This window comes from Xenopus laevis, chromosome 4L, assembly GCF_017654675.1.
Source record: "Xenopus laevis strain J_2021 chromosome 4L, Xenopus_laevis_v10.1, whole genome shotgun sequence".
NCBI classification, from domain to species: domain Eukaryota; kingdom Metazoa; phylum Chordata; class Amphibia; order Anura; family Pipidae; genus Xenopus; species Xenopus laevis.
This window is the reverse complement of record NC_054377.1, coordinates 8,555,905-8,580,785: the sequence shown is the minus strand read 5'-3', so window position 1 is coordinate 8,580,785 and position 24,881 is coordinate 8,555,905. Positions and strand designations below refer to the sequence as shown.

Below are 24,881 nucleotides of genomic sequence, written 5' to 3'. Positions count from 1 at the left end.
CACTGTAATCCTCTTCAATCCTTTTACATACAATATATTAAGGAATGCAATATATTCATATATTCCAGTCTATTTCCAACATGCTGCATGCTTTCTCATAGCACAAACACGTGGGGTTCAAGGGATACCCAGGGCACAAATATGCACTCACCCCAAATCTCCCCCTAACTGACCTTCAGGCTGGGCCCCCTTAGCTCATAACAAGGTTACAGATATATAGAAACATTGGGGTAACAGTCACCCTGCTATAGTTCCAGGGGTACCCAGGGCACAAATAAACACTCACCCCAAATCTCCCCCTAACTGACCTTCAGACTGGGCCCCTTAGCTCATAACAAGGTTACAGATATATAGAAACATTGGGGTGTCACCCTGCTATAGTTCCAGAGGTACCCAGGGCACAAATAAGCTCTCACCCCAAATCTCCCCCTAACTGACCTTCAGACTGGGCCCCCTTAGCTCATAACAAGGTTACAGATATATAGAAACATTGGGGTAACAGTCACCCTGATATAGTTCCAGGGGTACCCAGGGCACAAATAAACACTCACCCCAAATCTCCCCCTAACTGACCTTCAGACTGGGCCCCCTTAGCTCATAACAAGGTTACAGATATATAGAAACATTGGGGTAACAGTCACCCTGCTATAGTTCCAGGGGTACCCAGGGTACAAATAAACACTCACCCCAAATCTCCCCCTAACTGACCTTCAGACTGGGCCCCCTTAGCTCATAACAAGGTTACAGATATATAGAAACATTGGGGTAACAGTCACCCTGATATAGTTCCAGGGGTGCCCCGGGAATATCACCCTTTTAATACAATGTCTGGAGATGGTCATCCTAAATTAATGTTGAAGTTTTAGATTGGATTAGTATCAGTCTGGCCTGTGCCATTCATACAGGGGGGGGTAGTGCTGATGTTATAATGTAGTATAATGGCAAAAGCGCTAGGAGTTAATTAACTCCACTTTCTCCTTATTGAGAAGATCAAGAAGAGGAATCTTATTCTGTAATGACCTTATTTGACAAAGGAACTTGCGTCATTGGGAGAGCGGCCGACCCACCCTACTCCTGCCCATAGTTTGGTGTTTAATCATCGGAAGGCTTCTCCTCCGCAGGCCGTAGTGCAGAGAGGTGACCTCCCAGGAGTTTTGCTATTATTAGGGATTTTCACAAAGCCCTCGGCTGGATGTGCATTGTGATAATGGCCCGTGTTGATCCTAGAGAATGCCACTACTTTTTCCCTTGTGATACCTTTTGTGAGACTATAATACACGGGTTAGAAAGCTGGAATGCTGGAGCAGCAGCCCCACGGGACTTTATTTTGCGCTCTCCATCATTCATGGGCACCACCTGGAGCGATTGTCCCACCAAAAGCAAATAGCAATGGCTGATAGCAGCGGAACCCTAAACTGCTTCCCAGGCTGAGGGGTTTGGGTTTCTTCACTACAGGTATAGGACCCGTTATCCAGAAAACCATTATCCATAAAGCTCCAAATGACAGAAAGGCCGTCTCCCATAGACTCCATTTTATCCAAATTTTTAAAAATGATTTCCTTTTTCTGTGTAATAATAAAACAGTAGCCTGTACTTGATCCCAACTAAGATATAATTAATCCTTATTGGAAGCAAAACCAGCCTATTGGGTTTATTTCATGTTTACATGATTTTCTAGTAGACTTAAAGGGGTTGTAGACTTCATCTATCAGGAAAATCATATAAACATTAAATAAACCCAATAGGCTGGTTTTGCTTCCAATAAGAACTAATGATATCTTAGTTGGGATCAAGAACAAGCTAATATTTAATAGGATGCACCGAATCCATTAAAAGTCACATGATTTCCCTTCCCGCCCCTTGCATGTGCAATTTAGGATTCGGTTAAGCCAGGCACAAGGATTCGGCCGAATCCTGGACGAATCCAAATGCATACCTACTGTTTATTATTGCAGAGAAAAAGGAAATAATTTTTACAATTTTGGTTAATATTAATAAAATGGAGTCTACGGGAGACGGCCTTTGTGTAATTCGGAGATTTCTGGATAATGGGTATATATGTACCCTTAATGATGCTGCACACAGTATCCAAAGTCACCACCTGTCATCCCATACTTATCATTATAACTAATTATAATTCTGACCATGGCAGTCCGAATTATGATTAGTATTAATAATATATTTATAATGTTTTAGAGTGCCGAGACTTCCGGTTTCTCCCTTCAGCATTTCTGTTAACCGACACCTAGACCTGACAGCTAGTCTTGTCTTGTAAGGGAGAAACAGCGCCACCTGGTGGAATAGCAATATATATATATATAATATATATATATATATATATATATATATATATATATATATATATATATATATATATATAATATATATATATATATATATATATATATATATATATATATATATATATATATATATATAGGAGAAGTCTAATGTTTGCTGTTTATTGCTGAGTGTTCCCTCTGTTTATTGCCTGGAGATACTGACTGGATTCAGATTTAAGCTCGACTTCTTGACAGTGTATTGCGGAATTTCACAACACCGTGAAAAGCAATTCTCGTAAATAGATATATTAGAGCTATTGCTTTCAGTAACGTTCAGGTAGTATCACTTCCCTTCATTTAGATGCCATCATTACCATAACACTTCATTCTCACACCCTCCTATTATTATTCACTTGCACGTTTACACGTTGGGAATGCTCTAGGGGGCACTGGCCATACATTTCCTCACTTCCAGTTCCGCCTGCTCTTTAGCACCACTACTCCCAGTTTACACCTGAGGCACAATAGTGGTGACTATTTATTTTAGCAGTATTGCCACATTCACACACCATTAGCTCCTTACTTACAGGGGGCGATAAGTTCATAAGTGAATGGCCAATGCTAAGCAACTTCTCAATTGGTCTTCATTATTTATCGTTTTTTAATGATCTGCCTTCTTTTTTTGACTATTTTCAGCTTTCAAATAGGGGTCACTGACCCCATCTAATAAAGAAACGCTCTGTAAGGCTACAAATGTATTGTCATTGCTGTTTTTTTATTACTCTTGTTTCTATTCAGGCCTCTCCTATTCCTATTCCAGTCTCTTATTCAAATCAATGCATGGTTGCTAGGGGAATTTGTTCCCTAGCAACCAGATTGCTGAAATTGTAAACAAGAGAGCTGCCGAATAAAAAGTTAATTAACTCAAAAACTATGGATGCACCGAATCCATGATTCGGTTCTGGATTCTGCCTTTTCAGCAGGATTCTGCCGAATCCTTCTGCCCAGCCGAACCAAATCCTAATTTGCATATGTAAATTAGGGAGAGGAAGGAAATCAAGTGACTTTTTATAACAAAACAAGGAAGTAAAAAATGTTTTCCCCTTCCCACCACTATTTTGCAGATGCAAATTAGGATTCAGATTTGGTTCGGTATTCGGCCGAATCTTTTGCAAAGGATTTGGCCGAATCTAAAATAGTGGATTCAGCGCATCCCTATCAAAAACCACAAATAATAAAAACCAATTGCAAATTGTCTCAGAATATCACTCTTTACATCATACTAAATGTTAACTCAAAGGTGAACAACCCCTTTAAGGCATAGGTCAGCGACCCCTAAACTTTTTCTCCTTCAGAGTTTCTACGCAGGTTTCTCCCATTCCCTAAACCCTGAGAAATATAAGGACAAATATTTATAGTGTTTATCAAGCAGTCCACTAGGCCCTCTATAGCCCTGGGCCCCTTCTAGGGTTGCCACCTGGCTAGTATTTTATCGGCCTGGCTAGTAAAAACGATGCTTGATGCCAATGTTATTAATAGGGAAAAAATGTAAAGGAAGGCTGGTACAGTATTTTTTTCTTTCTCTACCCCTTCACTCTCACTGCTCTGCATTTCCCCATGTTGTAGGATTACTACAGTTTTGTACCGCATGTTTCTATACCTGTACCCTGACAATGAACAAGCTGTGTATGGAGGCAAATGTCATGCCGGCGGTTCAGGTGTCTCTTCCACTGGATGTTCCAGGAGGCCGGAAAATGTAAATTATAGATGTGAGGGTAAAATATCCTCGGGAGCTGGTCTTAGGCGATAGTGTTACTGTACTTCATTATTTATGACTGTGCTCGGGGTCATTCATTCTTGGGGGGGGGGGTCGCTACAGCCTGCAGTAGATTCCTTTCCAAGTGCCACATCAATACGTGTGTATTTATTTAGTGGTTTGGTATTTTATAAACTATTGGTACTGACGCTGCTTTGTTTCCACTCTGAAACACAAGAACATATCCACATCAGAGCGACTGAGAAGGAGAAGAGATGCTCCCTAATAGTGCCAGGGCTGGTTCATCTTCTAGTTCATTTTTAGTATGTTGTAGAATGGCCAATTTTAAGCAACTTTTCCATTGGTCTTCATTATTGTATTTTTTCTTATAGTTTTTTAGTTATTCGGCTTCTTCTTCTGACTCTCTCCAGCTTTCAAAAGGACCCCATTTAAACCAGGGGTCCCCAATCTTTTTTGGCCTGGGGACCAAAGAAAAGCAAAACTTTTTTGTAAGGATCGGAGGGGGTTCGGGAGGGGTCGGGATGGGGTCAGGAGGGGTCGGCATCCAATTCAGTGCTCCAGTGTTCAATTCGATGGCCCACTTCAGGACTGTCCGCGTCCTGGTTCTGGTCAGCGGCCTGGTGGTTGGGGACCCCTGATTTAAACAATAAATGATATGTAAGACTACAAATATCTTTTTACCGTAACTTTTTATTACTCAACTCTCTATTCAGGCCTCTCCTATTCATATTCCAGTCTCTTGTTCAAATCACTGCACGACTGCTAGGATTTTTTGGACCCTAGCAACCAAATAGCTGAAATTGCAAACTGCTGAATAAAAAGCTAAATAACTAAAAAAACCACAAATAATAAAAAATAAAACCAATTGCAAATTGTCTCGGAATATCACTCTACATCATACTAATCGTTCATTTAAAGGTGAACATCCACTTTAATAGAATAAAGCCCTGCAGAAAAGCAAAATGGGAAGCTAGGGTGCCGACTTGAAGGATGGGGGGCTGTGTACATCAAGCTGCCCCCCTACACGTAAGTGCTGCAAAATTCAGTTTAATAAACATGGTTGAACATAAGATACTTTTGCCCCAATAACTCATGTCCGTATTGACCACCAGATGCTTAATTCTACCCCTTGATGTACAAAGTAAACCTTTAAAGTAAGTGAATAAGTGAATATAAAATTGATGAGGGGCTATTCCAAGCACTTTTGTAATGTACATTCATTATTTATTTTTAAGATATTAAGGGATACATGTACTGTTAATATGAATGATTTTTGTTACAACAGCGCCACCTGCTGGTCATTTTCCCACCAGTCTGACCAGCAAGTAGTCAAGGAAGTTGTCAGGAGAAAGAAAGAGGCTGCTCCGATGTTCTTCTGCTTTGGAAAATAATTAGAGACCTTTCTCAAATCTTTCCTAAGCAGAAGAACATCAGAGCAGCCTCTTTCTTTCTCCTGACAACTTCCTTGACTACTTGCTGGTCAGACTGGTGTGAAACTGACCAGCAGGTGGCGCTGTTGTAACAAAATTCATTCATATTAACAGTACATGTATCCCTTAATATCTTGGAATTAAAGAAAAATAGACAAAGAGTGTAAATTGCAAAAGTGCTTACAATAGCCTCCTCATCAATTTTATATTCATTTTAAAGGTTTACTTATCCATTAAATTGCCCCTTCACTGCATTCTATTCTTCTAAAGTAAAGAATACTTATACATACCTATGGAGTCCTGTTATTTCCCAGGGGTTTGGGTGCAGTAGCAACCACTGCTGTAAATACAGCAAAAAGTAATGTACGACCTGGAACTCTGCTGCCCACAATTATAGTTCTGTTAAAAAACAAAAACAACAAAACACTACATTACAGGTAGAAAATATGGATCTGAATTTTGCACTTTGCATATTTCACTATGTTGGTGCCCTGAAGGAAGGAGCTTGTTGCTGGCGCCCTGCTACAGGGAAACACAGGCTTATCTTAGGTGTGTCATTCACCCTCTAGAGCCGGGCAATAAACTGGGTATTGGCCATAAATGTCAGGAACACACAGGTGGCACCAGGCCTCTTCAACCATGTGACCCCTGGCGTCTGGTTTATTTATTTACAAAGAATCTTTCCACCCGAATGGCTCTACGATGTGTTGTTTACCTGCTGGGAGTCAGAGAGGGACTTTTCATGTGACTGTTGGTAACATCAGGGAAGAACTGTAGTAACCTGGCAGGGCTGGAATTCAGGGAATGAGTAGGGAGGCAGTCACAGGGAAATCTTTCATATTTATGTAAGTGTGGAACTAGAAGTCACTTATCCCCACTCTAAAATGTTCTTAAAGTCTTCTGACCCTAAACCTTGAGCAAGATGATTTTTAGATTTATGCTTAGAGAGCAACGTATTGTCTCATTGTTACAGAGATATAGTTGCCAACATTAAAAAGAGATTCCAGGGACACTTTGCCCTCAAAGCCTTAAAAAGCTCAATCTGGCTATATATACAGTATTGTATACTCTGAACTTACTGTGCCAGCAGAGACATTAGGCAGCTCTATAACAGTAATGATCCAGGCCTAAATGTTCTCTATCTAGATTAGCTCCCAAACTTGAATCTTGTTAGGCCAATCTTCTAAGTGTCAGTGGCACTGCACATGCTCAGTGTGCTCTGGTATCGTCCAGTCCAGTATATTATTCAGCCTGCCACCATCTTACAGAATGTAAGTTCTACATTCTCTACATAGGCAGAGACTATTATCCCACTGTTACTATAGGCACCATCTCTCCCTACTATACCTGCTATCCCACAGTCACACTCCCTTCCCAGAGACTATTATCCACTGTTACTATAGACACCATCTCTCCCTACTATACCTGCTATCCCACAGTCACACTCCCTTCCCAGAGACTATTATCCACTGTTACTATAGGCACCATCTCTCCCTACTATACCTGCTATCCCACAGTCACACTCCCTTCCCAGAGACTATTATCCACTGTTACTATAGACACCATCTCTCCCTACTATACCTGCTATCCCACAGTCACACTCCCTTCCCAGAGACTATTATCCCACTGTTACTATAGACACCATCTCTCCCTACTATACCTGCTATCCCACAGTCACACTCCCTTCCCAGAGACTGTTATCCCACTGTTACTATAGACACCATCTCTCCCTACTATACCTGCTATCCCACAGTCACACTCCCTTCCCAGAGACTGTTATCCCACTGTTACTATAGGCACCATCTCTCCCTACTATACCTGCTATCCCACAGTCACACTCCCTTCCCAGAGACTATTATCCCACTGTTACTATAGACACCATCTCTCCCTACTATACCTGCTATCCCACAGTCACACTCCCTTCCCAGAGACTATTATCCACTGTTACTATAGGCACCATCTCTCCCTACTATACCTGCTATCCCACAGTCACACTCCCTTCCCAGAGACTATTATCCACTGTTACTATAGACACCATCTCTCCCTACTATACCTGCTATCCCACAGTCACACTCCCTTCCCAGAGACTATTATCCACTGTTACTATAGACACCATCTCTCCCTACTATACCTGCTATCCCACAGTCACACTCCCTTCCCAGAGGCTATTATCCACTGTTACTATAGGCACCATCTCTCCCTACTATACCTGCTATCCCACAGTCACACTCCCTTCCCAGAGACTATTATCCACTGTTACTATAGACACCATCTCTCCCTACTATACCTGCTATCCCACAGTCACACTCCCTTCCCAGAGACTATTATCCACTGTTATTATAGACACCATCTCTCCCTACTATACCTGCTATCCCACAGTCACAGTCCCTTCCCAGAGACTATTATACCACTGTTACTATAGGCACCATCTCTCCCTACTATACCTGCTATCCCACAGTCACACTCCCTTCCCAGAGACTATTATCCTCACTGTTACTATAGACACCATCTCTCCCTACTATACCTGCTATCCCACAGTCACACTCCCTTCCCAGAGACTATTATCCCACTGTTACTATAGGCACCATCTCTCCCTACTATACCTGCTATCCCACAGTCACACTCCCTTCCCAGAGACTATTATCCACTGTTACTATAGACACCATCTCTCCCTACTATACCTGCTATCCCACAGTCACACTCCCTTCCCAGAGACTATTATCCACTGTTACTATAGGCACCATCTCTCCCTACTATACCTGCTATCCCACAGTCACACTCCCTTCCCAGAGACTATTATCCACTGTTACTATAGGCACCATCTCTCCCTACTATACCTGCTATCCCACAGTCACACTCCCTTCCCAGAGACTATTATCTCACTGTTACTATAGGCACCATCTCTCCCTACTATACCTGCTATCCCACAGTCACACTCCCTTCCCAGAGACTATTATCCACTGTTACTATAGGCACCATCTCTCCCTACTATACCTGCTATCCCACAGTCACACTCCCTTCCCAGAGACTATTATCCCACTGTTACTATAGACACCATCTCTCCCTACTATACCTGCTATCCCACAGTCACACTCCCTTCCCAGAGACTATTATCCACTGTTACTATAGGCACCATCTCTCCCTACTATACCTGCTATCCCACAGTCACACTCCCTTCCCAGAGACTATTATCCCACTGTTACTATAGGCACCATCTCTCCCTACTATACCTGCTATCCCACAGTCACACTCCCTTCCCAGAGACTATTATCCCACTGTTACTATAGGTCGAAGTAACTGAGAAATAGTTTATTGCAAAACCTGTTTCCTGATTCAATAAAACAGAACAACTCATTCAGCTAGTATGTTGTAGCCTGAATGTTGTATAATCAACAGTGTGACTCCTACGACTTACTAGTGGGACATTCCATACATTGGGAAACCCTCTCTTCCCTTTATGCAACAATGTTATCATCAGCATCCGGAAAGCAGTGCAATAGCAGTTTAGTTATTGTATCACCGTTCCTGTACCTATTCCATATAGGAATAGCTCCAGAGAGCCACCTGCAGGCCACAGAGGGTAGAATCATTACCATACTAATGCAACATCCCACATTTTTCGAGACCATTGTATAATTGTATAATACATGTCACAGCCAATGGCCTTTGTGTTAAACCAGATTACTTTTTTTTTATTTTGGAAGATAGTACAGACAATATCAATTCATCTTAATTCGGCGACTCACCTCTACATTACCTGCCACTACCAGCTACAATTTTATGCTTTTACGGCTCTTATCTTGTTTATGGCCGATAAGTGTGGTGAGTAACACGAGGCGGTGTCAGGAGCCACAGCACAATAAATGGCTCCTGGTCCGTGGCCAGCAAGGTTGATTCTACTATAAGAGCACTTGACTATTTGGGTAATGACTGATGTTAATACCATTGTCAAGAGGTGAAAGAACATTCCAAGCAGGAGACTGTGCCAGGGTAGATGGTGTACTGCAGAAGTGAGCGATTGCTTTATGGCCCAACAAGAAACAAAATAAACCCTTATCTTTGTGATAATAAAATCAGATCTGATATTAAGACAGTAGCCCAACATTTATGGGACATGCCTTGAAATGGGCCTCCGAATGACCTCAGGATCGTTCCCTTATGAACCGCGACTGTAGAGTGATACCAACCTTATTTACTCGGTCGAATGTGTTTTGTATGGGATGAGACTTTTATTCCTGCCTCTATTTCCTGGTGCACCTGTGTAACACAACATATGTTGGAAAAAACAAGCGGACAACGTTATGGAGTTGGGGTGCCAGACAGATATAAGTGAGAGCAAAAGTATGTTATCTGTGCCTAGGGAAGCAGCTTCCAACTTAGTGGATAGTAGGTGAGGTTTCAGCATAATAGGGTGTTTAGCCTGAGAGGGCACACTAATAATGTGCTATCTATTACAGGAAAAATTATAATAAACTTGTTATTTTGTTATTAAATTTGTAAAACAGATTTAATACATGCCCACTGCAATTTGTTTAAAGCGATACTGTCATGGGAAAAAACATTTTTTTCAAAATCAATCAGTTAATAGTGCTGCTCCAGCAGAACTCTGCACTGAAATCCATTTCTCAAAAGAGCAAACAGATTTTTTTATATTCAATTTTGAAATCTGACATGGGGCTAGACATATTGTCAATTTCCCAGCTGCCCCCAGTCATGTGACTTGTGCTCTGATAAACTTCAATCACTCTTTACTGCTGTACTGCAAGTTGGAGTGATATCACCCCCTCCCTTTTCCCCCCCAGCAGCCAAACAAAATAACAATGGGAAGGTAACCAGATAACAGCTCCCTAACACAAGATAACAGCTGCCTGGTAGATCTAAGAACAACACTCAATAGCAAAAACCCATGTCTCACTGAGACACATTCAGTTACATTGAGAAGGAAAAACAGCAGCCTGCCAGAAAGCATTTCTCTCCTAAAGTGCAGGCACAAGTCACATGACCAGGGGCAGCTGGGAAATTGACAAGATGTCTAGCCCCATGTCAGATTTCAAAACTGAATATAAAAAAAATCTGTTTGCTCTTTTGAGAAATGGATTTCAGTGCAGAATTCTGCTGGAGCAGCACTATTAACTGATTGCGTTTTGAAAAAAACATGTTTTCCGATGACAGGATCCCTTTAATCGATTTTTTTTTAGCTGTTAGGACAGCGTAAGTTCCCCTTTAAAAAAACAGACTTCTAAGCCGAAAGCATGAGATTTGGTTCTATGTGCAGCAGGGGGTGCTAGAGGCCAGTCAATACATTAAAATTAGAAACCACACTATCTAAATGATCTTCTGCTTTCTTTACTTCTACTCATAAACCATACCTCCAAACTGTCCCATTTTTCGCGGGACAGTCCCTATTTTGACAGCTCAACCCACAGTCCCGGATTGTTACTGGAATGTCCCAACTTTCTCTTTGATCTCCTGCACTGAACAGCCAGGAAAAGATTCAAAAGTTTCTAAAATTTAATTGGCTTCTGGCAGAGAGCCCAGAATACATGGCAGGTGCACTTTTGTAACAATGTAAGATAAGCAAAGAAACAATTGTAACAATTGGAGATAAGCAGGTCTCTTGGGGAAACTGACTTGCAGCTGAAAGGGCAATTCACCTTCATTAGCAAAACTGTAATACACACCTAAAAACCACAGAAATGTATTCAAACTTTCATAACCTGCCAAATTTTGTAAAATGAACATGGTAATTAGGGGGGGTGGCCACAAAATGGGTGTGGTCCAAAACATTTTCAGCCAGATATCTGTTGGACAGGCAGTTGGGCAGTCCCAAACATGGAATGGAATGTTATTCACGCGTCAAACAGGTATCACAGGAACAAGGGAAAACGGTACAAAAAGGAAACCATTACACATCAATGTTCCATTACACTAAAATACACAGAAAATACAAAAAAATATTTTTGCCAGGAGTTGTTAAGGAGACCAATTAAGATTTTGCCGTGGGCTCATTTATACACATATAGGATTTCCCTAAACATTCCCCCTACGCAGGCCTCCGAAAATACATTTCTTTAAAATACCAAGGTAATATATTTGTCTCAAAAACATATTTGCCGTAGTGTTTTTTTATTCTTTTTTTGGAGCTTGACGGAACCAGATATCTGCACATCTACAAATAAGAATGAGGCTTCCAGTTATTCCTGGCATTCTCACTTTGATCAAAAAGAGGGATATTGATGCCGAGAAGGGTCAAATTAATACTAGGGATGCACCAAATCCACTAATTTGGATTTGGCGAACCCCCGAATCCTTGGTGAAAGATTCGGCCAAATACTGAACTGAATCCGAATTTGCATATGCAAATTAGGGGTGGGAAGGGGTCACACGATTTCCCTCCCCGTCCCTAATTTGCATATGCAAATTAGGATTCGGATCGGCAGAAGAATCCGATCCTGCTGGAGAAGGCTGAATCCTGTATTTGGTGCATCCCTAATTAATACATTAAAAAAACTGGAGGTGAGTGGGGACACAGGGAGTGGCGTGCATATACCATATATAGTCGAGTATAAGCCGTCCCGAGTATAAGCCGAGGTACCTAATTTTACCTCCAAAAACTTGGAAAGCTTCGAGTATAAGCCTAGGGTGAGAAATGCAGCAGCTTCTGGTAAGTTTCAATCAAAAAATTGAGGTGCCGGCGTCTAGTTTTTGGTTGCCGGTGACCAATCTTGGACACCAGTGAATATTCTTGGAGACTATTCTTGGACGCCGGCGACCATTTTTGCGCTTGACCCGAGTATAAGCCGAGGTAGAGTTTTTCAGCATATTTTGGGGGCTGAAAAATTCGGCTTATACTCGAGTATATACAGTATATATAATCACACGGATGAGGTTGAGAAGTAATTAGTAAGCAGTGGAAACGTTACATGACACAGGCTTCAGGTCACGCCGAAAGGCTGCACAGGTCAATGAACTAACGTGAGTAACACGGGAATGGAGGGAAGCGCCTTCTCCACTTGGCACCTCGCTGTTGTGTTAGTGACAGACGAACTCAAAGTCTAAAGGACTTGGCATGAATCAAACAGAAGAATTGCATCAACCCTGGAAGTGTTTCGTTTATCGCTCTCAGCGTTGACACTTTCACTTGTGACTAAAAGCTTGTGCAATAATGTCATTGGAAAACAAATGCAACAGCAATGAATTTCAGGAGGGTGCCCACGTTTATTTCCTCGGATTTCAGTGATTTGACTTTTCATGTGATATTGCTAAATAACATGCCACCAGTTTTTTATCGATGATGAACCAGAGACTATGGCGGCCTCAAAGGTATTGGAAATACTGGAGTATTGGAAATACTGGAATATTGGAAATAGACTATAACATTAATGTGATTTTAAGTGACCACCTACCTAAATCATTTAGTAAAATCCTTTTCTGTATTTATATTGTTATATGTTGGGTTTCTGGACGGCCAGGTTTTAAATGGAAATAACATTTTTATACATTCAGATTAGGGATGCACCAAATCCACTATTTTGGATTCGTCCGAAAGCCGCGAATCCTTTGCGGAAGATTTGGCAGAATACCGAACTGAATGAGGGGTGGAAGGGGAAAACATTTTATACTTCCTTGATTTATGACACAAAGTCATGCAGTTTCCTTACCCACCCTAATTTGCATATGCAAATTAGGATTTGGTTCGGCCAGGCAGAAGGATTCAACCGAATCCGAATCTTGCTGAAAAAGGCTGAATCCCGAATCAAATCCTGGATTCAGTGCATCCCTAATTCAGATTAATTTGGTCTCCAAATACACCTTTAACCTGTCCAGTTTTGACCAGGACAGTCCGGGTTTTTTTTTTTTTTTACCCAGGTCAGAACTGCCTGCCCGGTTTTCCAAACTAGGAAAACCGGGTAGGATTCCCTGATTGATCTGGCAATCACCCAATCGCCACGTCATCGATGTAACGTCATCACAATCCCACCCCCATTACTCCATGGCCCTGTTCCCTGTCTGCATTAAACTCAAATGCCATGGGCGGGGTAATGTGGGGGCAGAGAAAGTATTAAAGGAATAAACTATGGGTGAGCGGAGACATGTAGGGACCTACAGTTACACTAATGAGCACCCAGGGCTGATCCTGCCATGAAGCAATGAGCGGGCCAGTTACTTGGGCTGGCCAAAAGCCATATTTGCAGATGATTGCATTTCTGGCCAACATTCTAGGTGATGTTAAATAACAGATGGCAAATACTTACAGTAAAAGGTAAGTGTCAACCCCGGGACCATTCCAGCAGTTCTAGATATAAAATGTATTCATTAACGTTAGATTACTATGTCAGTGACAGGCACAAAACCCCAGATGTAGCGTTCAGATATCTTAATCTAATCTTAATCTAAATAAAAATCTACTTATCAGATCACCTTCCAACTATTTGATTTAACCTAGTTCTGGGTTTTAAAGTGAAGGCAGACATTCTGTTGACTCCTCTGCTGTACTGGCGGGGCTCATGCCGGCAGGCTGTTTACTATTTGTGGTTTTTGAGTTATTTAGCTGTTTATTCAGCAGCTCTCCAGTTTGCCATTTCAGCCATCTGGTTGCTAGGGTCAAAATTACCCTAGCAACCACGCACTGATTTGAATAATAGACTGGAATGTGAATAGGAGAGGCCTTAAAGGATAAGTAAACCTTAAAAACAAGTGAATGTGAAATTGATGAGAATGCTATTCTAAGCATTTTTGCAATGTGCATTCAATATTTATTTATTTTAATTCCAAGATATTAAGGGATACATGTACTGTTAATATGAATGAATTTTGTTACAACAGCGCCACCTGCTGGTCAGTTTCTGACTAGTCTGACCAGAAAGTAGTCAAGGAAGTTGTCAGGAGAAAGAAAGAGGCTGATGTTCTTCTGCTTAGGAATAAAATTAGAAACCTTTCTCACATCTTTCCTAAGCAGGTTCCCCTTTAATATGTTACAGAATGGCTACACATTTGTTATTGCTACTTTTTATTACTCATCATTCTATTCAGGCCTCTCCTATTTATATTCCAGTCTCTTCTTCAAACCAGTTCATGGTTGCTAGGGTAATTTGGACCCTAGCAACCAGATTGCTGAAACTGCAAACAGAAGAGCTGCTGAATAAAAAGCTAAATAACTCAAAAACCACAAGTAATAAAAAATTAAAAACAATTGAAAATTGTCTTAGAACATCACTTTCTATATCATACTAAAAGTTCACTTAAAGGTGAACAACCCCTTTATGGTAGGGAGATCAAAATTACAGAAATAAAACCCTAGGTCCCTAGCATTCTGCATACCTGCACAAAAATAAAAAAATCGAATTTTATGTAATTTGATCCCCAGCAGATTTATTGCCTACCAAAGGTCTTTACTGCCATCTAGTGGACATCACATGAATGTACACACTAAATTTAGGAGGGACACTAAGTAGAAAATCAATATCCTTTACATATAAAATGCTGAGACCTATGAAGCACTGACGTTAGTGGAACTGTCAAAGCATTTGTTCAACTTCCCCAGTTTAAAAAGTAACACACGAGATAAAAATGTATAGAGGTTATAACGTGAAAAAAGCAATAAATGCTATTCACTTATAATGTTATTTTCACTTATATACTGTACGTTATATTCACTATAACATTTCTTCAAATTCCTTCCTTAGTGTGTGGTTTCTTCTACACTAATCATAGAAAACTTTGATGATGTTTATTTAGAGTATGTGCTAAATTATCCTAGTTCTTTTATCAGGAGCATTTTACATTGAAGGTTAAAGTCACTGGAGATAGAAGGTTGGAGCCCCCATCCATTGCTTTAGAGGGAAGGGTAGCCCCACAGTTTAGGAGGGGGGCATAATACAACTCTACTGCTTTGTTACATTTAAAAGTAAGGCTCCAAAGTACAAAATTCTGTTCCTTGTAGATGAAATATTACCAGCAGGTGGTGCCTCATTGCTGATTTTATCTGATCCATTATACCAAATGTTCCAAAACTTTCCTCAGATTGAGAGATTAATGCAGAGCCTCCTGAAGATCGAGGGATTAATGCAGAGCCTCCTGAAGATTGAGATATTAATGCAGACCCTCCCGAAGATTGAGAGATTAATGCAGACCCTCCTGAAGATTGAGAGATTAATGCAGACCCTCCTGAAGATTGAGAGATTAATGCAGACCCTCCTGAAGATTGAGAGATTAATGCAGACCCTCCTGAAGATTGAGAGATTAATGCAGACCCTCCTGAAGATTGAGAGATTAATGCAGACCCTCCTGAAGATTGAGAGATTAATGCAGACCCTCTTGAAGATTAATGCAGACCCATCTGAAGAGGGAGAGGTTAATGCAGATCCTCCTGAAGATTGAGAGTTTAAAGCTGGCCATAGATGCAAAGATCTCATCGTACAAATCGAGGATTCGTACGATTTTAGGAACGTGTGTGGAGAGTCCCGACATTTTTCGTCCGGCGGAGATCGGTCGTTTGGTCGATCGTACAGGTTAGAAAATTTCTGTCGGCTGCGGGTAATATCTCTGCGTGTATTGCCGATCATACGATTTTCAGTGGGAGACTGTCACCAGCTTTGTCTATCATACGACTGTTGTCAGGGGCAGAACATCGGCTGCTCTGTTCTTTAACTACTTTATTTGGTCGGAATGGTAAGACTTTGATCTGAATGGTTAGTGGCAGGTCGGGAGATGGGAAAGTCCGATCGTACATTGATTCGTACGATCGGATCTTTGCATCTGTGGCCAGCTTTATGCAGACCCATCTGATAAAGGAGAGATTAATGCAGATACTCCTGAAGATTAATGCAGACCCTCCTGAAGATCGAGAGCTTACTGCAGACCCTCCTGAAGATCGAGAGATTAATGCAGACCCTCCTGAAGATTGAGATTAATGCAGACCCTCCTGAAGATTGAGAGATTAATGCAGACCCTCCTGAAGATCGAGAGATTAATGCAGAGCCTCCTGAAGATTGAGAGCTTAATGCAGACCCTCCTGAAGAATAAGAGAAAAAATGCAGACCCTCCTGAAGATTGAGAGCTTAATGCAGATCCTCCTGAAGATCGAGAGATTAATGCAGACCCTCCTGAAGATTGAGATATTAATGCAGAGCCTCCTGAAGATTGAGAAATTAATGCAGACCATCCTGAAGATTGAGAGCTTAATGCAGACCCTCCTGAAGATCGAGAGATTAATGCAGACCCTCCTGAAGATCGAGAGATTAATGCAGACCCTCCTGAAGATGGAGATATTAATGCAGACCCTTCTGAAGATTGAGATTAATGCAGACCCTCCTGAAGATTGAGATATTAATGCAGAGCCTCCTGAAGATTGAGACATTAATGCATACCCTCCTGAAGTCTTCAGGAGTCCTCTGTATTTATACCCTTGGCAGGGACTGATCATGGGCCATGACCAGATGTAAACATGGCCAAAATCAACAACAAAACATCTCTTTGCATGGCAACATGCACCAAGAGGAACCAGTACACAATATGTTTTTGTGCTTCTTATTTAAATGTTTCCCACTGTGGTCAGTCTGTGTCCCCTTTACTGCTGGGACCCAGTCCAAAGGTCTGTCTCCCCAACTCTAAAACCAGCCCTTCAGAGGAGACAGAGTAGAAAGTCCATGTAAGAAATGTGAAATTAATCTGGGCTTACTGGTACCAGGAACCAGAGGGAACTCACCCTGGATATACAACTGGTTTTTATGCAACTAAAACTTGTTTCCTAACCAGGAAGTAAAAAACAAGCCACTGGGAGCAATATCCAAGGGGTTGGTGAGCAACATTTTGTTCATCAGCCACCGGCTGGAGATTAGTGATGTGCAAGCCAGCCCGATACCCACAGGTCAGGTGGGTTCAGGTAGCCCTCCTCTTGCGCGTCTCAAGACTGCTGGCTTCCGACTTTTGGCTTCCTGTTTTATAGACCTGAACCTGCCCTGCCCCTTTTGTGATGTCATCAGCAGGGCAGGTCCGCGCGGGTTTATAAATAGAGCCGAGGAGGCAAGTGCAGGCGGGTCTGGGTCAGGTTGAGGTTTTCTCGACTCGCACATCACTATTGGGGATAACCGATATTCACTAAGCAAGCTGTAGAATTCATTGAAATGTGGATTTATTGGGGTTTAAGGCCAAACAGATGTCAAGTATTGCCTCTATAGCTGCAACTGAATGGCAGAAAATGACCTGCCTAAGTAAAATATAAGGGCATTTATTACATTAAATACAATTTCAGGGCTCATTCATGTCTGCTGCTAGAGAAGGTGCATGGTACAAGAGATGGGTGCAGAATTATACACTTTAAAGGAGAAGTAAACCCTAAAAATGAATGTGGCTAAAAATGCCATATTTTATATAGTGAACTTATTGCACAAGGCTAAAGTTTCAGCTTGTCAATAGCAGCAATGATCCAGGACTTCAAACTTGTCACAGGGGGTCACCATCTTGGAAAGTGTCTGTGACACTCACATGCTCAGTGGGCTCTGAGCAGCTGTTGAGAGGCTAAGCTTAGGGCTCGTCACTAATTATCCAGCAGAAAATGAGCTTCCCCTGTAATATAAGCTGATGCTACAGGTTTGCTGATTATTAAATTCTGATGCTAATTGCACTGGTTTCTGTGCTGCCATGTAGTAATTATCTGTATTAATTACTAATCAGACTTATATTGTGACATTTCTATTATATGTGTACTGTATATTGTGAGTGGGTCCCTAAGCTCAGTAAGTGACAGCAGCACAGAGCATGTGCAGTGAATCAGCAGAAAAGAAGACGGGGAGCTACTGGGGCATCTTTGGAGACACAGATCTCTACTGCTAAAGGGCTGTGGTTGCCTTGGGCTGGTACAGAAGCACAAAACATCATATACAACATTTCTAGCCTAATTCTTTAGTTCTCCCTTAAAGGCCATAAAACAAACCACTTGTGGTATACTGGAGATGAATAGCCAGTTGCAGCAACATTGGTGGATGAGGCCAGGGCTGATTGCTGCACTTAAAGGACAACTGGCTTTCTCAATTTAGAATAACTTGTAAGTATGATCTTTCGGGGAATAAGTATATACTTATGTTATGCCCATGTGCTGCCCGTACTCTAGCAGGCACAACTTGGCCTCTATTTGTGTGCAGTTTACTAAACTGTTGCAAATCACTGTGCTCCCCATATGTAGCACAAAATGCTGTGCCTGATTGCAGCAAATTTTGCTGGAATTCTAAAAAAAAGTAATGTTGGATTGTGAGTATAAATCCCATATATATGCATTTGCACAAAAATAAAAAAAAACATGTTCTGAGAATTCCTCAGCCCCTAAGTCAATGTAAAAATGTAAACTATGCCGGAAAGGATTGTTCCTCGTACTGTACTGCCTAAGGGACAATGTAAAGCAGCTCCAGCCTATATGCCAAAGTATAAACATGGAAGGAATGTCCTGTGCACACACACTACATTATCCCCATTAACAATACAACATGGCAGTTTGTCTCCATATATAAACACACACACACATATCTGCCCTCATGCTGTGGCTAAACAAAGCAATATGGCGGCTCTGCCCTACATGTGTAAATACAAATTGTGCCCACAAGAGATGCATCATATTGTAACGTGCAAGGTAAACAATAAGGGGGTTCTCACCCAAACATATACTTTTATATATAGGGAAATGTTTTGTGCCTTTATACGACACATATGTCAGCTGTAGAAGGGATTCTGGGAGTTTTAGTTCTAGAGGTCTGTGTGGAACGGCTGATTGAGTAGGTGATGGTAGTGTTGTATCCGCAGACCATTGTGTTACTCACTTGCAGCCTGTAGTGCAGAGGATCAGGCCGGCTGCAGTGTATTTGGCAGCAAATCATGGGAAGCTTTTAATTAAGGATGTGAGATTGCGCCAGTAAACAGTACTGTATAAAAGGGATGGGAAGACAAAAAGCAGGTATAATACAGACCCAGGCCATTCCTTTATTTATCATTTCCTAAATGAAGCCCATGACATAGCTCTCATTGAAGATTAGAAGTGCTCATTTCCCCGACTTGGATAAACACGAGCAGCTCCAGACTCCTCTTTGTCATGATAAATTGCTTCCCATGTGTCAACACAAAGGAAGTTGTTCTTCACGATTAGTCTAAATCTGCCTCCTGACATATCCTGTAAATGCGTCGCTGCTTTGCTCTCTCCAGCCCCTAATTCACTCATTCTCAGCATGTCCTGTGGGACCAGACTTTCCCTAGGTCACATATCGGAACTGTAGATGTTGGATAACACATCCGGCTTGACTTATGCTACAGTTCATAAATGAGAGGCTCAGGGGCCGCTGCTGTAAGGCAAAGCTGAGAGCGGAGGGAAGCCATTACTCTGTCGCCACCCCCCCATGCTTAAAGGGGACCCCATAAGCAGAGAATGTCCCTGGCTACAAATGACATATAATTACATTATGTGAAAAGCCTTATTTGCTTGCCCTTACCTCAGGGATATTTAACCTGCACCCCTACAGCTGAGCTAGTGTCATGGAAATACATGTTTTTTTCAAAACGCATCAGTTAATAGTGCTACTTCAGCAGAATTCTGCACTGAAATCCATTTCTCAAAAGAGCAAACAGAATTTTTTATATTTAATTTTGAAATCTGACATGGGGCTAGACATATTGTCAGATTCCCAGCTGCCCCCAGTCATGTGTCTTGTGCTTTGATAAACTTCAGTCACTCTTTACTGCTGTACTGCAAGTTGGAGTGATATCACCCCCTCCCATCCCCCCCCCCAGCAGCCTTACAACAGAACAATGGAAAGGTAACCCGATAGCAGCTCCCTAACACAAGATAACAGCTGCCTGGTAGATCTAAGAACAGCACTCAATAGTAAAATCCAGGTCCCACTAAGACACATTCAGTTACATTGAGTAGGAGAAACAACAGCCTGCCAGAAAGCAGTTCCATCCAGGTCCGGACTGAGAAATAATATAGGCCCTGCCATTTAAAGTACACAGAGGCCCAATCAGTCCAAACAGAGGCCCCACAGCCCACTAAATACTGACTTTCTATGGCACCTTATAGCAGCCCCTCTGGCATTTGCCAGAACCCACAGATTGCCAGTCCGGGCCTGGTTCCATCCTAAAGTGCTGGCTCTTTCTGAAAGCACATGACCAGGCAAAATGACCTGAGATGCACCTACACACCAATATTACAACTAAATACACTTGCTGGTTCAGGAATGACATTTTATATTGTAGAGTGAATTATTTGCAGTGTAAACAGTGTCATTTAGAAATAAAAACGACACCATAAAAATTATGACAGAATTCCTTTAAAGGGGTTGTTCACCTTTACATTAACTGTTAGTATGATGTAGAGAGTGATATTCAGAGACAGTTTGCAACTGGTCTTTTATCATTTGTGGTTTTTGAGTTATTTAGCTTTTTATTTAACATCTCTCCAGTTTGCAGTTTTGCCAATCTTTTTTTTCATTCATCTTAATTCCATCTAATGGGAGTCATATAGGGGGTTATTTATCAACGGCTGGATGATAGAGTTTTTTTATACCTCGAATTAACTCACAACTTGAATGGTATCTTATTTAAAAAAAAAACTCGGATGGAAAAAACTCAATTCTGCAATTTTGAGTTGCAAAACCCAAATTAATTGAATCGCTCTAATTATGCAGGCTATTAATAATTGTTGCCCAGTGACAAATCGCTTCTTTTCAGATGACTAATCTCCCGAACTGCCTTCCCGCCTACAATATAAATCACAGGCAGGATGGCATTTGGAAGGATTGGTTTTCCGAAGTTGCCTCATGAGGAAACTTCGGGTGACTTCGGAAAGCCGAAGCGATTATATTGGTCTTCAATGTTTTCTTTTTTTTTTATATATTTTGAATTGTTTGCCTGCTACTTCTGACTCTTTCCAGCTTTCAAATGGGGGCCACTGACCCCATCTTAAACCAAAAGCTCTGTAAGGCTACACATTTATCGTTATTGCTAATTTGTATAAATTAGGGATGCACTGAATCAACTATTTTGGATTTGGTCGAACCCCCGAATCCTTCACGAAAGATTCGGGCAAATACTGAACCAAATCTGAATTTGCATATGCAAATTAGGGGTGGGAAAGGGAAAACATTTTTTACTTCCTTGTTTTGTGACAAAAAGTCACGCAATTTCCCTCCTCGTCCCTCATTTGCATTTGCAAATGAGTATTCAGTCTCGTTTCTGCCAAGCAGAAGGATTCCTGCTGAAAAAGGTCAAATTCTGGCCGAATTCTGAACCAAATCCTGGATTTGGTGCATCCCTAGTATAAATCATCTTTTGTATTCAGGCCTCTCCGATTCATATTCCAGTCTCTTATTCAAATCAATGCATGGTTGCTAGGGTTAATTTAGACCCTAGCAACCAGACTGCTGAAATTGCAAACTGGAGAGCTGCTGACTAAAAAACTAAATAACTCAAAAACCACAAATAATAAAAAATGAAAACCAATTGCAAATTGTCTCAGAATATCACTCTCTACATCAGTGATCCCCAACCAGTAGCTCGTGAGTAACATGTTGCTCTCTAACCCCTTGGATATTGCTCCCAATGGCCTCAAAGCAGGGGCTTATTTTTGAATTCCAGGCTTGGAGGCAAGTTTTGGTTGTATAAAACCAGTTCTACTACCAAAGGAGTCTCAATGTAGGTTAACAATCCACAAAGGAGCTGCCAAATGGCCAATCACATCACTTATTTGGCACCCCAAGAACATTTTTCATGCTTGTGTTGCTCCCCAACTTCTTTTTTCTTCTGAATGTTGCTCACAGGTTCGAAAGGTTGGGTATCCCTGTTCTACATCATACTAAAAGCATAATTGAAGATCCAGATTACGGAAATACCCAGAAATGTCATATGGAATATCAGGTTCTATATCTGTAATGGTTAAAAAATCAAACATCATCTGAACAGAGTGGTGGGACACAACTGTGCAAGTGCAGGGAGCTCCTCTTGAGAGTTTTACCACGAAAATCTGATGGCATCTAGTGTACGTGTATTTTCCCTTGTCCAACTGTCTCTGTTTCTCTCCAATTACCAGAAGTTCCGCTTTGCCAGCTCATTCAGCGCTGGAGTAAGAGTTTATTTTCAGCCCCATTGCGTAGTGGATGTTTTTCTGGATGAAGTAAATTATAAAAGGAAAACAAAACAAAAAGTAAAGAAAAAAACATCTGTGTTTAATTTCTCGGATGTCCTTTGATGAGTCACATTAATAGAAGCATAGCTTTTTATTTTGAAAGGAAGGCTCTGCCAGTGAAGAACGTCCGAATCAAGAGCCCAGCAAGAATAGGAATAGGTGTCTCTTATAGAGCTAAATATAATTTGTTCCCATCACCAGTGATATAAATGTATACCAAACAAACAAACAAACAAGAGCAAACATCTGTCTCCCATCCTCTCGGGCGGGGAAGAGAATACTGATAATAAATTATATCCACAAACATGAAAATAATCCACAAATAGACAATTCTGTTCAAGGCAAAATAAATCGCAAAGAGGCCTCATTTGTTGAAATGAAATTTTTGACATCGATAAATTCTCGTGATGATACACTACAAATAGTGATGAGTGAATCTGTCTCGTTTTCTTTCGCCAAAAAAATTGCGAAACTGTGGAAAAAAATTGCGAAACGGTTACATTTCACAAACCACATTGAAGGGCGTTTTTAAAAGCGACAATTTTTCTCTCTCCAAGGGCATTAAAGTCAATCAGGTTGTTTTTTTCTTATGGCGACTTTTTTGTCCTAATGCATTAGTCAATTTGGCATTTTTTCATATGGCGACTTTTTTTCAATGGGCGTTTTTTCTTACGAACGATTCGAAGGATTTTAATCGATCGATCGAAAGATTTTTCTTCGATCAAAAAAACCTTAGAAAACTAATGGGGAAGGTCCCCATAAGCTAACATTGTACCTCGGTAGGTTTAAACTGCCGAAGTATGTAGTCAAAGTTTTTTTTTATAAAGACAGTACTTCGACTATCAAATGGTCGAATAGTTGAACGATTTTTAGTTCGAATCGAAGTCGTAGTCGAAGGTCGTAGTAGCCTATTCGATGGTCGAAGTACCCAAAAAAATACTTTTGAAATTCAACATTTTTTTACTTCGAATCCTTAGCTTAGTAAGTGTGCATTAAAGTCAATGGGTGTTTTTTCTTATGGTGACATTTTTGTTCTAATGCATTAAAGTCAATAGGCATTTTTTCTTATGGCGACTTTTTTTGTCCTAATGCATTAGTCAATGGCTGTTTTTTCTGTGAATTTTCCCACAGCGAATTTTTGCTGCAGTTTCGTGAAAAAAAATTCCAAATGGTGAAATTCTGAATTTCGCTGCGAATCCATGGCTGGCGAAAAAAATTGGCTCATCACTAATTACAAATGATACAGAATCAAGAGGAGCTTTAATAAAATTCAAACTGATAAAAACTAGAAGATTCCAGAGGTTCGAAGGGTATCACAGTTAACACCATTATTACACTGAACATTATTACCCTTTCTTGTGCTAGTGGCCATTTAATGCAGGAAACATACATTTTTTAGATGTTTCCTGTGTTAAAAGGAAGCTATAGAAACCAGCTGAGCATCACCATCATTCCACCATAAATAACAGAAGGTCTTTCTTTTATTGTTCTCTACAGAGAATGTCTATCCCAAAGCTTGCAGAAAGGAATATTCTGCACTCATTTAACAATGTATAGAAATGCCGGAAAGCCCAAGGCACATGCCAAGACATGGACTTTGGGCATATTACCATAATCCTATTAATATTCTACTCAGTGGCGTAACTAGATATTACTGGGCCCCACAGCAACTTATTTTTCAGGCCCCCAAAATGTCTAGAGGATGATTTGTTTTACCAATATGTATTAAAATTATACATGTATTAAAATTATACATGAATTAGGGCCCCTATAACTCCTAAATCATTGCTGCTATTGACAAGCTGAAACTTTAGCCCCGTGCAATACGGTAAGTTCACTATATAAAATATGGCATTTTTAGCCATATTCATTTTAAGGGTTTAGTTCTCCTTTAATGTTAAAATTGATAAAATGAATTTTAAAAAGAATTCGGCTCTCCAAACGGATTTGCATGTCAATGTTTGCATCTACAAGGGCTATACAATCCTTTAGGAACCTTGGAGACTGAGCTGGGTAAATCTAACAATCCCCCTCGCACACACGCGCACACACACACGCGCACACACACACGCGCACACACACACACACACACACACACACACACACACACACACACACACACACACACACACACACACACACACACACACACACGGGGTATACTCCATCCAAACAAACATGATGTATAATTCACTACCAACATCTACTCCATTTCTTAGGCAAATTTG

At 41.0% G+C, this 24,881-nt stretch overlaps 1 long non-coding RNA gene across 1 annotated transcript in view; it reads right to left on the bottom strand.

The window, feature by feature from the left end:
- Positions 1-3,819: 3,819 nt before the first annotated feature.
- The window catches only part of LOC121402901, a 40,166-nt gene continuing 19,104 nt past the window's right edge, over positions 3,820-24,881 (bottom strand). Inside the window, exons 2-3 of the long non-coding RNA XR_005966852.1 lie at positions 5,780-5,888; positions 3,820-4,693 (exon numbers count right to left, since the gene is read on the bottom strand). This is a non-coding gene — a long non-coding RNA (uncharacterized LOC121402901). The remainder of the gene's footprint in view (positions 4,694-5,779; positions 5,889-24,881) is intronic.